Below are 18,097 nucleotides of genomic sequence, written 5' to 3'. Positions count from 1 at the left end.
TATTTTCTGATGCAGTTTCCATAATCTCCATATGTCCACAGGAATTAGAAGATCCCAGCTCATCCACTTTCATCTGTTATCAGAGAGAAAGCACAGATCTTGACTTGACTTGGATTAACAGATGAAAATTTAGTAAAAAAAACTTGCAAAAAACAAACAAAAAAAAAGAGGAGCTGCTGTAACTGGCTGCCACCTGATAGGCGCCATTCTAGAAGAAACTATGGTACCTTAAAGGGAAGCAAATTGCTATAAATCTGTCATATGACATAGTGACAAGTGTCCATGACTGCACACTTAGAAAGAACCAAACAAAGAACATGTAACTTAAACAAGCCTCATAGACAATGTATCTGTTGTCTATACATTGTATGACTGGAGAAAATAATACTGGGAAATCTGATCTACATTTGGCATTTTCTCTTTAATTTGAGAAGCTACAGTGGTCAGCCTTTACTATTGTGTTATACAAAATAAATAATACTCTGTAAGTAACACATAAAGGAAGACAAACGTTGTTCATGTTCATATTCACAGCTATAGACAATATCGATTTATCAGTTAACCTAAGCTGCATGATTTTGAACTGGAGGAAGAAGCCAGAGTACCAAAAAACCCACAGAGAGACAGTGAGAACATGTAAACTCCACATAAAAAGGCCCTGGGTCAACCAGGATTCAAACCTGGAAACTTCTTTCTGTGAGGTAACAATGCCAACCACCTGTTGTAATGTAGGTTCAATAAAAACATACATAAAATTGAATCTCACCAGGCTGTGATGGACTGGTGACCTGTCCAGGCTGTACCTCTGCCTTTCACCTGAAAAGAACTGGGATAGGCTCCAGTAGATCCCTGTGACCCTGGTTAGGAATAAGTGAGTATGGATAACGGATGGATGAATGATGAATGAATAAGATACAATTTATGAGTTTCTTCAAGAGCTGTAGCATTTATTATATGCACATTGATACTCTGCAAAATATTCTGGACAGTATTTGTCATTGTTTCTTTTTGGGTTGTTGTAATAATGTTAATAAAAACATAATACTGCATAAAGAAAGTTAAACTTGTCTTTTAGTAAAGTAATATATCAAAGTAATATCTGGTGCAAAACTTGTAGAACTATACACTTTTCTGTTTTACTATCAGCCTTTGGATGTCAAGCACATCTGTTGATCAGGTTTTATGCATCATAGTCCCCGGTTACTAATAAATGTTTAGACTGACAGCTGCTTAAACAACAACATGACAGACAAATGAATTTTGTTCATTTATTCATTTATTTATTGTAACTTATGTAATCCTATACTATAATTATAAAACCCAACTGTTTGCCTAACTCCCACCCTCACCCTGTTGTGACTAAACAATTTCATTTGACTTTTTTATACACAATTATTCAATTTTTCAAACGTGTCTTTCACTGTACATTCTTTTGAAAAATAGAAAATTTAAAGTGATTTAAATTTTGCCAAACAAAACCACTGATGTAGATTTTGTTTGGTTGTGGTCACTGTAGTAAACACTCATTAACTGCATTTCCATCACAGATTTGCGCAAAACTTTATTGCTATTTTCCAAATGTTGATAAAACATAATATTGACATGACAGTGTTTCCATTAAGTCATGTTATGCAACTAAAACGTTGCATTTCCTCCATTTTTCTACTTCTACCACTTCTTCATTTTCTGCCTCCTTCTTCCTCTTTGCTGTTTTTGGTGATCATGTGACTCTTTTAATGCGAAAACAGTGTTTTCATTGCAGTTTTGCAAAATACGCCCTCTTCAATACACCTCAAATACCACCTCATATAAGCGCAAAAACTTTTTTCTGAAAAATTTTTTTTTTCCCATTTGCAGTTTCAATTTCAAGTTTAAAGGAAACCCGACTACAGTCTGAAAGCAATAAGTACATTAAAAAGATTTAACCAAATATGTTGAGTATATTTAGCATATGAAGAGAAAAACAATGAGTCTACTTAACATTAAGCTTTTCCAGAAAGAGAATGGCTCACAATGACTTCTAAAACATCTGGGTTACAGCGACACAAATCAGTCAAGAAAACCAAGGTCCTGAGGTTCCAGCTTGGAAAAGCTTTGTTGACAAACAAATTGATTTGACAGGGTGTACAGGCAATCACTTTACAAGTTGGTGTTTATATTTGCACAACTGTGTGGATTCAGAAAGGAGGAGAAATAAAGGCCTGGGGTTAAGGCAAGAAAGACGGGCTCTGAATTAAACTGGATACACTTCAGGAAATGAGAAATCAATGTTGTTCTAATATCAAAAATGCTGAATCTGAAATTTAATTCAGTACTTCCACTGTCAATCATTCCTGAAACCAAAAAGGACTAGAAATCAATTAAATCTTTATAGGCTGAGAAAAACTTTTATTGATTTACCTTCCTGCACTTGGTAAATTCAGCTACAGCTACAGAGCCCTAATATACTGTGGTTTTTCATTGAATATTTTGTTCCCACTTGCAGCTTTAAATTTAAGTCACTCTCCTTGTCTCAGCTACATGAAGTGTTGGTGAAATCAGATAAAAGAAATCCTGCTGCTCTAAACAATTTTCAAATGACAAAATACCACATCATGACTGCAACTGGCTAGTAAGAAATCAATAGTAAAACATTCTAAACCTTTGTATGCCATTTTAACACTTTCCACTTTGTCAGCATAGCAGTGAATACCTTTTTGGACATAGTTATGTTACTCAGCATATTGTTACAAAGTCTTTTGATACAGTTCAGCACTTCTTCTGTCTTTAAAGAGTATAAAATAGGATTGAGTAAAGGTGGCATGTCTGGTAAAATGCTGAGTATAATATCGGCATCACGATCAATGTCGAAAATCAAACTGGAGTACAAAAGGGGACTAAAGTAAACAGCCACTAGAATCAGATGAGAAGTGCAGGTTTTCGCAGCTTTTAGTCTTTCTTTTGGTGATGCAATCCTGCTCAGTGCTATGGCAATGCAAATATATGTCAATGCTATCAATACAGGAGGTAAAATGGGATTTAAAACAAAACTGACTTCAGCAATATTTGAAATTAAAGATGTGTCACCACAGGCCAGGTTCCTTATTGATCCCATACCACAGATAAAGTTTTGTATCACCAAAGAGCCACAGAAAGAATGACGATCAAGTAGCCCAACGATGCATGCTGATATACTCATTAAAACAACCCACACTGACAGCAGCATTGCAGCAATAGCTGGTTTAGTCACAATACTATGGTACCTTAAAGGGAAGCAAATTGCTATAAATCTGTCATATGCCATAATGACAAGTGTCCATGACTGCACGTCTATAAAGAAATACAAAAAAAACATATAACTTAAACAATCCTCAAAGACAATTTCGCTCCTGTCAAACAAAAATGTGTCTACGACTTTTGGGATGGAAGCACAGCTCCCACACAAATCTGCTAAAGCCAGGTTGAACACAATCATGTATTTAGGAGTATGAAGAGTCTTGACCAGGTAAATCACTGACATTAGGAAGACATTCCCAACAACAGTCATGATATAGACAAAACACATGAAGATTAAAAAATATGTAATATGAGGGATGTTGGAAAATCCACTGAAATAAAATTTTGCAGGACGAACAAATGTCACATTAGATATGGTAGCAGCTTTCACTGTTGGGACCATTATCACTTTGAGTAGATGTAAAAAGAGCAAATACAATTTATAATAAGACATAACACAGCTGACTGATGGAAACTGTTCTAACCAAACTCACCTCAGATACTATCAAGTGTGCAGTTCCCTAAAATGAGCTGTACTATAAGAGCTTCATCATTTATGCTTTTCTTCTGTCATTGAGAGACAGCAGAAAGGCAGGAAGCTGCATCACATGATTAGGAATCATATACTAATATATTCTATATGAAACTTCCTCATAGTATCTTTCATCAATATGTGGTTCAATACAATCAGCTCTGACTCAGCTGTTATGATTGTCAGTGGAATACAGAATAATTCTTTATGGCACAGTGTAAAAACTATTCAATTTAAACCATTGTCCTCTTCTGAGAGACATGAATACTTAGTAGGATTTGAGATTTAGATTGAAGAAAATCTCCCCTCTATTACACATTTTCATGTCTTTTTGTTTTTCTTTATTTTCTGACACAAAAGACTGACATTGAAGACACTGTGACAGTTAACAAGAACAAAATACATGCTGTCATTTTTTGTTCTGTAAGAAGGCAGCAACCAGCCTTTTCCTGACTTCTGAAGAAAATTCAGCTGTGTTGGGAAAAAAAAAACATCACTAAGCATAGTTACAAGGTTTTCAACATGCTGCTTAAATGATGCAGCAATAGGATAGTTTATTGATCCATGTCTTGCAATCTGATTTGATTTAACCTGTTTAATGTATGTAGTAGGTATGAATAGTCTTTAACCAGAAACCACTGAAGACAAAATACCTCATAATAACCACCATTGTAAAACTAAAACTCTGATACTATTAAAGTTACTTATTAATAAAAGAAATTACAAATCAGTATTATGCTATTTTAACACTCTGCTTTGCAGTGAATATAGAGGTCACCTTGGTGGAGAAAGTTATGTTGATCAGCTGATGGTTTTTACAAAGTCTCGTGATTGAGCTCAGAATTTATTCTGTTTTTATTGAGTATATAATAGGACTGAGCAAAGATAGTATTGTGATTGACAAAACTGAGTTTATGGTCCGGGCGTTAGGATGGATGTTGGAGGCGTGGGAATGCAGACACACTTTGTGTGGCTAGTATTGCAGCACAGTGTGTAAGGTGTAATCCTATATGTTTAGACACGTGACAGGTCACCGCTCTTCACTATGTCTTTACTATGAGGGAAGGTAAAGGGAAAAACAACTCCACATATGGTAATAGTCCGAATTCCTTTTGGTGGAAAAGTACTGGTATGTAGAGCGGTGGCCATCAGCTATATCTATCCTATAGTTTTCCCCTATAGCTCAGATCTCTCCGTGTGTCCCATGAGGGTTGATCTCCAGAGCACTCTGTATAGTTTGAATAAAACCTATAATCAGGTGAACCACTCCAGACGCCTTTGTGTACTTCCTCATCAACGGACCCAGGTAAATTGCATGCGTATTCAACAGAGGTCAGCTCCTTCTGCGGTGGCCGACAAGGGCAAACGCGCTGCAAGAGAGAAACGCTGCAAGAAAGAAACGCTGCAAAAGAGAAACGCTGCAAAACAAAAACGCTGCAAAACAGAAACGCTGCAAAAGAGAAACGCTGCAAAACAGAAACGCTGCAAAAGAGAAACGCTGCAAAAGAAAAACGCTGCAAAACAAAAACGCTGCAAAACAGAAACGCTGCAAAAGAGAAACGCTGCAAAACAGAAACGCTGCAAAAGAGAAACGCTGCAAAAGAAAAACGCTGCAAAACAAAAACGCTGCAAAACAGAAACGCGCTGCAAAAGAGAAACGCTGCAAAAGAGAGAACACAACGGAAGTGCGCCAGGCCGATAGGGGGACTCCGAACTAAGGGGTGCTATGAACAAAGAACTTTTACAGAAGCGAGAGAGACACATGTAGCGACATAAGTCACGTGTCATTTTGGAGGCTGCGTAATGACGTAGTTACAGTGTTGAATTGCAAAAGAATTGAATGAGCGACTTCTGATGATTGTTCTCATGTGCTAATATGTGCTAACAATGTTCTGTTACATTTGTTTACTTGATCAAAATGTCATACAACGTTGGGAGATGTGGGGGGGGGGGTGCGTTGCAGGGTGGGAGATCTGAAGGTGCTGTAATGACTAAAGGTTGTTGTCTTGTTCGGGGTGTTCTTTGGGGAGTCGGTAGGGTGAGCTAGAGGGAGATGGGTCAGGGAGGAGGGAAGAAGTGTGTGTGGAGGGAAGAGAGGGAGGGTGAGAGAGAGCTGTTCGGTGAGGGGAGTTAGCGTTACTGATGGGCGATACCACAGAATTTGGTATCGATCCGATACCAAGTAACTCAGGGTCAGTATCGACGATACCGATACCTTTTGCACCTTAAAGGAAAATCATTATTGCACAGTGTTGATTAATATCTTTATTGCAATGGCAACATGAATAATGCTCATCAACATAAATACTTGTTTAAATGCTAATAATAAAATGATAATAAATAAATAGCATTTCCCTTCGTAGTGGGTGAAAAATAGTACCACTCAATGCTTCTTTTTCTATCTCTCTCCATGCTGCCGTGCCTGTCAGCACTGAGACGGAGGAGGTCCCTCCACGCTGCAGAGTGGAGAGAGTAATATTTCCTTCTGCAGTGCATGACTGGCTCTGGAAAGCTCTGACATCTGATTGGCTGCCATAATCATGTGATACGGAAGACCATTTAAAATACGCTTGGGCTGGGTTTCACACATCCAAAACTCTCAGAAGTGAAAACTAATTGCACGTTTTTTATTAGGAGTGGTATCGAGCGATACTTAAGAAAGTATCGACTCCAAAGTATCGAAGTATCGATTCCAGAGGGTCGATATTCCCATCCCTAGTAAGCGTGGCTACGACTGAAACAGTAGCCTGTTACCTGTTCTGACTAAAAAATTAATAAAGCATAGTGACAAAAGAACGTCTGCTGGCTGTGAATTTAGCGGGCATTAGAGTACGTTTTACATTTATTATTTTTTAAACACTTGGCCGTCATGTTTTACAGTATTATAAAAGTACAGTGTTGAAAAAGATGACGGCCAAGTGTTAAGTAACAAATGGAAAATGCACCTTCAGATATCCCACCCCGCAACACCCCCCCCCCCCCAAACATTGTATGACATTTTGATCAAGTAAACAAATGTAACACAACAGTCCCCCTATCGGCCTGGCGCACTTCCGTTGTGTTCTCTCTTTTGCAGCGCGTTTCTGTTTTGCAGCGTTTCTGTTTTGCAGCGTTTCTGTTTTGCAGTGTTTCTCTTTTGCAGCGTTTCTGTTCTGCAGCGTTTCTGTTTTGCAGCGTTTGTGTTTTGCAGCGTTTCTGTTTTGCAGTGTTTCTCTTTTGCAGCGTTTTTGTTTTGCAGCGTTTCTCTTTTGCAGCGCGTTTGCCCTTGTCGGCCACCGTCTGCTGCAACAGCTCCTGCGTCTTTTCACTCTTTATAACTTTTTTTCGGGTTATCTTGTCGTTTTTGTATATTTTTTTGTATATATTTATTACATAGCTAAGTTCTACACAAATCTTGTATTTTCTGAAGAATTACGCTGCTTGATCCAAGATTTCAGTCACGATATGTGTTGGACCCCTTGCGCCCTTTGTTTACACCAGTGAACCGCTGATCGCGCTGCGGAGCGCTGTAGTGTTCCCCCGAGACAGGCATGTGATCCCGTCGGAGGGGCTTAAGAAGACTCGCAGAGGCCGCGGCGCTGGGAGGAAGATCCGGGAAAAGAAGAGGCGTTTTTACGATGGCCGACAAGGGCGAACGCGCTGCAAAACAGAAACGCTGCAAAAGAGAAACACTGCAAGAGAAAAACGCTGCAAAGAGACTGGAACACAACGGAAGTGCGCCAGGCCGATAGGGGGACCCCGAACTGAGGGGTGCTATGAACAAAGACCTTTTACAGAGGCGAGAGAGACACATGTAGTGATATAAGTCACGTCTCATTTTGGAGGCTGCGTAATGATGCAGGTTATAGTGTTGAATCGCGGAAAGAAAGAGCAGAAAGAGCGACCTCTGATGATTGTTCTCATGTGCTAATATGTGCTAACAATGTTCTGTTACATTTGTTTAGTTGATCAAAAGTGTCATACAACGTTGGGAGACGTGGGGGGTGGGGGGTGCAGGGTGGGAGATCTGAAGGTGCTGTAATGACTATAGGTTGTCTTGTTCGGGGTGTTCTTTGGGGAGTCGGTAGGGTGAGCTAGAGGGAGATGGGTCAGGGAGGAGAGAAGAAGTGTGTGTGGAGGGAAGAGACGGAGGATGAGAGACTGAGTGGCGTTAGCGTGGCTACGGCTGAAATAGTAGCCTGTTACCTGTTCTGACTAAAAAATTAATAAAGCAAAGTGACAAAAGAACATTTGCTGGCTGTGAATTTAGCAGGGCATTACAGTACGTTTTACATTTATTATTTTTCAAACACTTGGCCGTCATGTTTTACAGTATTATAAAAGTACAGTGTTGAAAAAGATGACGGCCAAGTGTTAAGTAATAAATGGAAAACGCACCTTCAGATCTCCCAACCCCCCCACCACGTCTCCCAACGTTGTATGACACTTTTGATCAAGTAAACAAATGTAACAGAACATTGTTAGCACATATTAGCACATGAAAACAATGTCAGATGGTGGAAACCAGGACACTGTACAGTGAGGGAGCAACTGTGCAGCAGAGACATTTAATTGTTAGCAGTTAGCATGCGGCCATACTACCTGCCACGGGAGTTTACACACGTCATTGTGACAGCAGTGTACGTGCCTCCCTCTGCTAACGCAGACACAGCCTGTGACACGCTGCTCTCCATCACCAGCAGGCTCCAGACACAGCACCCACAGGCCCTCTTCCTCATCTCTGGAGACTTCAACCACGCATCTCCCACATCTGCTCTGCCCACATACACCCAGTATGTCACCTGCCCCACCAGAGACAATAAAATACTGGACTTGTTCTATGCCAACACCAAGGAGGCATATTCTTCATCCTCCCTCCCTCCCCTGGGGAGAGCTGACCACAACATTGTCTATCTGGAGCCTGTGTATAAACCTGTTGTGCACAGGCAGCCTGTGGTGCCACGTGTGGTGAAGAGGTGGACTACTGAGAGCGAGGAGGCTCTGAGGGACTGCTTTAACACCACTGTATGGACAGAGCTCTATGACCCACATGGGGAGGATGTCAACGCCATCACAGACTGCATAAACTTTTGCTTCGAAAACACTGTACCCTCCCCGACTGTACGATGTTTTCCAAACAGCAAGCCATGGATTACCCTGACAATAAAAGCTCTACTGAAGGAGATGAAGAGAGATTTCAGATCAAGGAACAAGGAGGAGCTGAGGACCGTACAGAAGGAGCTGAGGAGGAAGATCAGAGAGGGGAAGGCCAGCTATCAGTGGTGTGTGGCGGGGCCTGAAGACCATCTCAGGTTTCAAAGCACCCCATGCCCAGGCTGAGGGGGATCTGTAATGGGTTAACGATCTAAATCTGCATTTCCTTAGGTTTGATCAATCACCCTCTCCTCCCCCCACGCAGCTGCAGGCCTTCTCCCCGGCACCTGGACAATGTCCCACTCCCTCAGCCTTTCACACCTCTGGCCCACCCCATCACCTCACCACTTCACAGCTCAATGGACTCACCCACCCCACCAGCACACTGCCCCCCTGCCCACCCTTGTTCTTCACACCAGCCCAGGTGAGAAGTGAACTGAGGAGGATCAAGGTTAGGAAGGCAGCTGGACTAGATGGCATTAGGTCCAGGCTCCTTAAGTCCTGCGCAGATGAGCTGTGTGGAGTTATGGAGCATGTCTTCAACCTGAACCTCAAGCTGAGGGCGGTACCACAGCTCTGGAAGACTTCCTGTGTGGTACCAGTGCCCAAGACACCGCACGCTAAAGACCTCAACAGCTTCAGGCCGGTGGCTCTCACGTCCCATCTGATGAAGACACTGGAGATGCTAGTCCTGGGCCACCTTCGCTCCGTGGTGAGCTCAGCGATGGATCTGCTGCAGTCCGCCTACCGACCCAGCATCCGAGTGGAGGATGCCATCATCTTCCTGCTTCACCGTGCTCTGGCACACCTGGAGAAGCCCGGCAGTGCTGAGAGAATTCTGTTTTTGACTTCTCCAGTGCATTCAACACCATACAGCCGGTGCTTTTAAGGGACAAACTGGAGAAGGCTGGCGTGGACTTTGACCTGGCGGAGTTGTTATGCCCCAGCCTAGGGGTTGCCGGAGCGTAACATAATTGTGGAGTTTTCCTCCAAACCTCTTCCACTCTCAACAAACACGAACGAGATGAACTACAATTAACAAGAATATTTATTCTGTCAAAATACAGAATACAATACAGAATGTACAAAACAAACAAAACGCTAATTTAGCCCTACTCAAACCAAAACGCTCCGTGAGCCCTACGATATTCTACAAACGAAAATCAATAACAGAAACGCTACAATAGCCCTACGATCTTAATCAAAAGAAACAACACAAAATCACAGGTCGCTAGCCTGGAAACTCCTAAAACAAACAGGAGAAAACAAAACACAAACGTAGCCTAAATCTCTAAGTATTTCTAATCTAAACAACGAAAAATACTATCAATACTAAATCTACAAACTCGAAACAAAAATCTAATCTCTAATTTCTAACTAACTCTAAATCGAAATCTCTATCAAAATAGCTGGGAATGGCAAAGGTGGGAGAATAGCTCTCCTGAACAGTAGTCCGTGGGCTTCTTATCTTCCTTCCGGGAAGTGTTGGACCAATCCCGGAAGTCCAATCCACGGCTTCCTACGTCCACGCCCACTTCAGCCTCCGTCACACCCACACACATACACACACACGAAATGGGGAGGGCCAATAACCCACAACACACACACAATGACCCCTGGGGTCATAACACCTCCCCCCCTAAGACCAAACATTTTCCCAAGAAAATGTTTGTCTCTCTTTTTTTTTTTTTTTTTTACTATTTTTAACACCGGGATAGTGCATCAGCCAAAACATTATTCAAACCTTTTTTGTGACGAATCTCTATATTATAGTCCTGTAATAACAAGGACCAACGCATAAGCCGGTGATTACTATTTTGCATTCGAGTCAGGAATACGAGAGGGTTGTGGTCAGAGAAGACGAGGGTCTGCTGTTTATTTGAACCAACATACACTTCAAAGTGCTGTAACGCTAACAGTAAGGCTAATGCCTCTTTCACAATGGTGCTGTAATGTAGCTGGTGTTTCTTGAATTTCTTCGAGAAATAACAGATTGGATGGTCTATGCCCGCATCATCCTCCTGTAGGAGTACAGCACCTGCTCCAAGAGCACTTAAATGGACGGGTGAAGTTTGGGGCAGCAAGAACAGGAGCACTACAAAGTAAAGCCTTGGCGGCCTCAAAAGCAGACTGACATTTCTCTGACCACTGGAACGGAGTTTTTGGACTTACTAAGCTCGTGAGAGGAGCTACTACTTCCGAAAAGTTTCTACAAAATGCTCGATAATATCCAGCCATTCCTAAAAAACGGCGGAGCTCACGGCGTGTCAGAGGGGCTGGGAAACCAATGATTGCTTGCACTTTGGTAGCAATGGGAGCAACGTGGCCTTGGCCAACCTGTTTTCCAAGGTAGGAAACTGTTGCTTTGCCGAATTCACATTTAGCTAAGTTGAGCGTAAGGGAAGCCTGTTTTAACCTGTCAAAAATCTTTGTCAGCGTGTCTAAATGTGCGGACCAGGTGTCAGAATATGCCACGATGTCATCTAAGTACACTTCACAATTGTCCACACCTGACAGTACTATGCTCATTAGCCGCTGAAAAGTGGCTGGTGCATTTCTTAATCCAAACGGCATGACTGTGTATTGCAAAAAGTGGTCCGGAGTCACAAATGCGGAAATCTCTGAAGCACGAGGTGTCAGAGGAACTTGCCAATAACCTTTTAGCAGGTCCAATTTTGTGACAAATTGAACACACGGTCGATACAGTCATCCATACGTGGCAACGGGAACGAGTCTGGTTTTGTAACGGCGTTTACCTTTCGGTAGTCGTTACAAAACCGAAACGTCTTATCAGGTTTGGGAACTAACAGAGATGGCGAACTCCAAGGGCTAATGCTTGGAATAGCGAAACCATGGTCTAGAAGATAGTTTACTTCTTGGCGCATTATTGCACGTTTTTCTGGGTGAGTACGGTAAGCATGTTGCTTAATGGGCTTATGGGTTTCAACATCAATATCGTGACTTAACACGTTAGTTTGGGTGGGAATGTCATTGAAAAGTGCTAGGTTATTGTGAATGAGCTTATGAATGTCAGCTCGGGCGGGTTCTGGCAAATACGCTAAGTGAGTGTCTAACTGGTTCAAAATTTCCGAGTTCTGAAAACGTACACAGGGGACAGAATCATGTTTGTCGCTTAACCCGTCATCACTGGGTTTGTATGATGGGCGGGTGACAGACACGGGGGTAACAGGAACTGGTTTAGGAGAAGAAAGTTCTTCCTTTCGATCAACATACTGTTTCAGCATGTTGACGTGACAGACACGAGTGGTTTTCTTACGGTCAGGGGTCTGAATTACGTAGTCAGTCTCGCTAAGCTTTCGGTCAACTACGTAAGGGCCAGAAAATTTGGTTTGTAAACCGGAACCAACAACGGGCAACAGAACTAACACACGGTCACCTGGCTGAAAAGTCCGTGTAACCGACTTTCTGTCATAACGGTCCTTCATTTTGGACTGTGCCTTGACTAAGAACTCACGCGCTACATCACAAGCATGATGTAGTCGTTCTTTAAATGAACTAACATAGTCCAAAATATTCTTTTCAGGGCTTGGCTTTTCGGAGAGCCATGTTTTCACGCAGCAAACGTAACGGTCCACGCACAGTCAGCTGGACTAAATCCTAGCGACTCTTGACATGTTTCCCTCACAGCGAACAACAACAATGGTAAGCCTTCGTCCCAATCTCGACTTGACTCGGAGCAAAACTTTCGTAACATGCTTTTCAGAGTTTGATGAAACCTTTCCAGTGCACCCTGACTCTCGGGGTGATATGCACTAGACGTGCGGTGTGTGACTTTGAGCTCTGCCATGACCTGAGCGAAAACCTTCGACATGAAGTTAGAACCTTGATCACTCTGAATATACTTGGGCAAACCAAATGTGGAGAAAAATTTCACAAGTGCCTTGACTATAGCACAAGCTTTTAATGTTTGGAGTGGCACTGCCTCGGGGTATCGAGTGGCAGCACACATTATTGTGAGGATGTATTGATTTCCGGATTTGGTTTTAGGCAACAGACCAACACAGTCAATAATGACGTGCTCAAATGGTTCCCCAATTACAGGAATTGGTTTTAATGGGGGAACAGGAATTACCTGATTGGGCTTACTGGAGATTTGACACGTATGACAGGAACGACAGAATTTTACCACATCGGACTTGAGTCCTGGCCAGAAGAAGTAACGAAGAATACGATTGTATGTCTTTCGTATTCCCAAATGTCCTGCCATACTGTGATCATGTGCTAATGTCAAAATTTGGAAACGAAAGGGTTGGGGTATTACTACCTGACAAACAGAGTCATGTACATTACCAGAGCTCGGAGTCCAACGTCGCATCAACACACCAGCATTCATAAGGTACGACACACCTCGATTACATTGTTGACTTTGTAACAATGACATACAGGAAGACAACGTAACACCGACAGAGACAGTGTTTTGTCATCAGGTTGTAGTTCAACACACACAGATTTTTCTTTTTCACATTTTGTAGGTAGACTTGGCGGATCAGAAGTGCTCACGAAAGTATCACTGAGATCCACCAAGTTTCCAAACTTTTGTGCTTGAGCACGGGTTACAGCACACATGGGAAATAAACTACAGGTGAGTTTAACACAGAGTCATCTGACACACATGCGGAAGCGATCGGACTTTCGATCACTTCCGGCGACGGGAACACTTGTCCGCCGGCTAAATCATTCCCAAGGATAAGAGCTATCCCTTCTATTGGCAATTTTTCTCTAATGGCAACTTTACACTTGCCTGACAGAAATTGGGATGACAGTTGAACAAGGTGTAATGGGGCACGTACAACATTCATTTCCACTCCCCACATCAAAATGTCGGACCCGCAGTAAGACTGGGCCGAGAAATGTAGTACGTCTTTACGTAACACAGACTGTTTTGCACTAGTATCTCTTAGGATAGTAATTGGAATTTGGGTTGACTCATTTTCCAAAGAAACAAACCCTTGTGTAACAAATGGCTTAAATGCCTTGTCCACTTTGTTACTTCCAACCATGCCCACAGGTGGCAGGGTAGGTGGCGGGGTTTGTATAAGAGCCACTGGAGATGATGACTTAGCAGATTTAACATTTCTATTCTGCTCTTTTTTCTTCAGAATGGGACACAGCAATGAGGTGACCCTGCTCATGGCAGTAGAAACACTCGCGTTTTTCAGCGGTGACTGGGAATGTGCGACGGAAATTTTTAGGAGAGGGATTTTTCCTCTCAACGAAACTCAAGTCATGCCTGACGGGTGGAACGAAGACGGTTTTATGCGTTAGCGCAAACTCGTCAGCCATAACAGCAGCATTGTCCAGAGATGTAACTTTCTGTTCGTTTAAATAAAGTACTATTTTCTCTGGCAACCGATTCTTAAATTCTTCCATTAGCATTAGCTCACGTAGATTGTCTAAGGTTTTAACTTTACTAGCCTGACACCACTTGTCAAAGAGAACGCCCTTCTCTCGTGCAAACTCTACATATGTCTGTGTGGCAGTTTTTTCACAGTTCCTGAATTTTTGTCTATAAGCCTCTGGCACTAGTTCATAAGCACGGAGGACTGTGGTTTTAACTGTATCATAATCTAAGCTATCATCTATAGATAGTGACGCACACACTTCTTGGGCTTTCCCAACAAATTTGCATTGTAGCAACAGAGACCACACGTTTTTTGGCCAATTTAAGGTGGCAGCTATACGTTCAAATGCACTGAAGTAAGAGTCCACTTCAGACTCTCTAAAAGGTGGTACCAAAGCAATGTGCCTACTCACATCAAAGCCTTCGTGGGGTCGTGAAACAGGTGACTGAAAGGAGGGACTGGCAGCTAAAGCAGCTCCCTGCTCCAACTCCAGAACCCTTACCTTAAGGTGCATGGCTTCCACCTCCAACCTTTTGTTCTGCATTTCAACCTCCCGAATCCTCAGAGTGAGTTCCAACTCTTCAGTTGTTCGTCCAGTTTGGACTGGGAGGTCCTTAGGTGGGGTAGGAACACCAGCCAGATCACCCGGCCCGACTCCATCTGTGGGAGTTGGCCCAGCAAATGACCCCCTTTCCGTCAGCTTTGATATGAGGAGTTGTTTTATCTCCTCCTTCTTTGCATTTGTCGGCACATGCACGTCAAAAAAATTGGCGATTAACACCAAATCAGCCTTGCGGCACCTATCCAACTTATCTACAGTTGGACTCAAAGTGAAATCCTCCAATTTGAACTCCTTACTCATGCTGCCACCACCACAAAAAGAAAAAACTGCGAAACAGACCAAAGAGTTAACACTCACGTATCTCGCTGACGAATCTGGCAAAGGACGGACGACACACACGAGAAAAAAAAGCGGACGAACCCCCAAATCTATGATTTGGGAACGGCACGCAAAACGCGACGGACGAGCCCCCAAATCTATGTTATGATTTGAGGACAGCACGCAAAAACTCGACGGACGAGCCCCCAAATCTATGTTACGCCCCAGCCTAGGGGTTGCCGGAGCGTAACACGATTGTGGAGTTTTCCTCCAAACCTCTTCCACTCTCAACAAACACGAACGAGATGAACTACAATTAACAAGAATATTTATTCTGTCAAAATACAGAATACAATACAGAATGTACAAAACAAACAAAACGCTAATTTAGCCCTACTCAAACCAAAACGCTCCGTGAGCCCTACGATATTCTACAAACGAAAATCAATAACAGAAACGCTACAATAGCCCTACGATCTTAATCAAAAGAAACAACACAAAATCACAGGTCGCTAGCCTGGAAACTCCTAAAACAAACAGGAGAAAACAAAACACAAACGTAGCCTAAATCTCTAAGTATCTAATCTAAACAACGAAAAATACTATCAATACTAAATCTACAAACTCGAAACAAAAATCTAATCTCTAATTTCTAACTAACTCTAAGTCGAAATCTCTATCAAAATAGCTGGGAATGGCAAAGGTGGGAGAATAGCTCTCCTGAACAGTAGTCCGTGGGCTTCTTATCTTCCTTCACCTGTTCTGTGGCAAAGGCTGGGCCTGTGTATTGTGTTGATGAGGAGTCAGATGGTGAGGGCAGTTGGAGGAGGTATGGGAGGTGAGGTATACTTCAATGTTGTATGGCTGCTTATTGGGGAGACGACATCAGTGGGCAATGGGGAGGCAGCATTGGCAAGAGACCCCAAGGAAGGAGGGATGGTGTGTGAGGACACTGGGTCAGAGTAAGAAGCACAGGTAGTGTCAAACCTATTAAAGAACCTCTTTGATATTATTCTGTCTCAACTTGTGCTCTACTCTGTCTCTATAGAGCTGCTTTGCCTCCCTCAGCTTCCTCTTGAGTTGTTTCTGCACTGCCTGGAGTTCCTCCCTGTCTTTTGCCATGAACGCCCTCTTCTTCTTGTCGAGGAGGCCTTTAATGTCCTTATTTATCCATGGCTTATTATTGGGGAAACAACAAACTTTTTTGATAGAACAACATTGTCCTCACAAAAGTGGATGTAATCTTTGATACCCTGAGAGATGCCTTCAATGTCCTCACCATGAGCGTCCATGAAAAGGTCCCAGTTTGTAACCCTGAAGCACTCCTGCAGGGTCTCCTCAATATCCTTTGACCAAACCTTCACATGGCTTGTATGTTGGTAGTAGATATTTGAAGTTGTGGTCTGATCCACCAAGTGGGGGGAGGGCTGAAGAGCTGTATGCCTGTATGCAGCTGTATGGTATTCCTTCACTGTTACATGTCCAGGGTTTCACCATTTGGCGTTAACAAAAACAGAGAGACCACCTCCTCTTTTCTTGTCGTTCTGTTTCCCTCTGTCCGCTCGCACTAGTGAGAACCCAGGCAGTTCAAGCGAGCTGTCCAGTATATTTTCATGAAGCCAGGTCTCGGTGAAGCAAAGCAAGCTACACTCTCTGTACTCTCGCTGGCTGCTAACTAAAGCAGAAAGTTCATCCACTTTGTTGCAGAGTGACCTCACATTCCCCATAATACAATTTGGGAGAAATGGTTTAAAACTCCTACATTTTTCTCGATTATTCACTCCTGCTCTGCAGCCGTTCCTACGCCTCCTCAGGTCTTGGGGGATTTCAGGTTTTATACCAAGAAGCAGACTCGTTCCCTTGACAGCCAACAGTTGCTCCTTTGTAAAGATGTCGTTGCCACAGAAACATATATTTTCTGATGCAGTTTCCATAATCCACAGGAATTAGAAGATCCCAGCTCATCCACTTTCATCTGTTATCAGAGAGAAAGCACAGATCTTGACTTGACTTGGATTAACAGATGAAAATTCAGTAAAAAAAACTTGCAAAAAACAAAAAAAAAAAAAAGAGGAGCTGCTGTAACTGGCTGCCACCTGATAGGCACCATTCTAGAAGAAACTATGGTACCTTAAAGGGAAGCAAATTGCTATAAATCTGTCATATGCCATAGTGACAAGTGTCCATGACTGCACACTTAGAAAGAACCAAACAAAGAACATGTAACTTAAACAAGCCTCATAGACAATGTATCTGTTGTCAAACAAAAATGTGTCTAAGACTTTTGGGATGAGAGCAGTGCTCCCACACAAATCTGTCAAAGCCAGGTTGAACACAATCATGTATTTAGGAGTATGAAGAGTCCTGGCCAGGAAAATCACTGAGAGAAGGAGAAAATTCCCAACAACAGTCATGATGATTCCAAACACAGCAAGATATAAAAATACTCTTCATGAAGGACATTGTAAAACCCACTGAGATAAAATTGTGCTGGACGAACTAATGTGACATTAGACATGGTAGCAGCTGGGACCATTATAAATATTAACCTACACTAATGACACAGCTGACTGATGTAAACTGTTGTATCCAGACTCACCTCAGACAGTAACAAGTGTGCAGTTGAGTTGTACTGTGAGAGATCTGCCGTTTATATTTTGTCCTCGATCATTGTGAGCCAAAAGAAATGAAGGTAGCTGTGTCACATGATCACAAATCACAAATGAGTGATGTATTTCAAAATATAACTGCCTCATAGTTTATATTGCCAATGTGCTGAAACAACTAATTCAGTTAACTATTGTCACCATGGTATTGATACATGTGGAAACAGAAAATAAATTAGAACAAATGCCACAAATTATAAAGCTAAATATTGTCATGAGGTGGATTTTTCAGTTCTTGTGCTGGACTTTTATGTTGGTTTCTTTCCTG

This window comes from Mastacembelus armatus, chromosome 14 (genome assembly GCF_900324485.2).
Source record: "Mastacembelus armatus chromosome 14, fMasArm1.2, whole genome shotgun sequence".
NCBI classification, from domain to species: domain Eukaryota; kingdom Metazoa; phylum Chordata; class Actinopteri; order Synbranchiformes; family Mastacembelidae; genus Mastacembelus; species Mastacembelus armatus.
The sequence above is the reverse complement of the archived record's forward strand: the minus strand, read 5'-3'. Positions refer to the sequence as shown.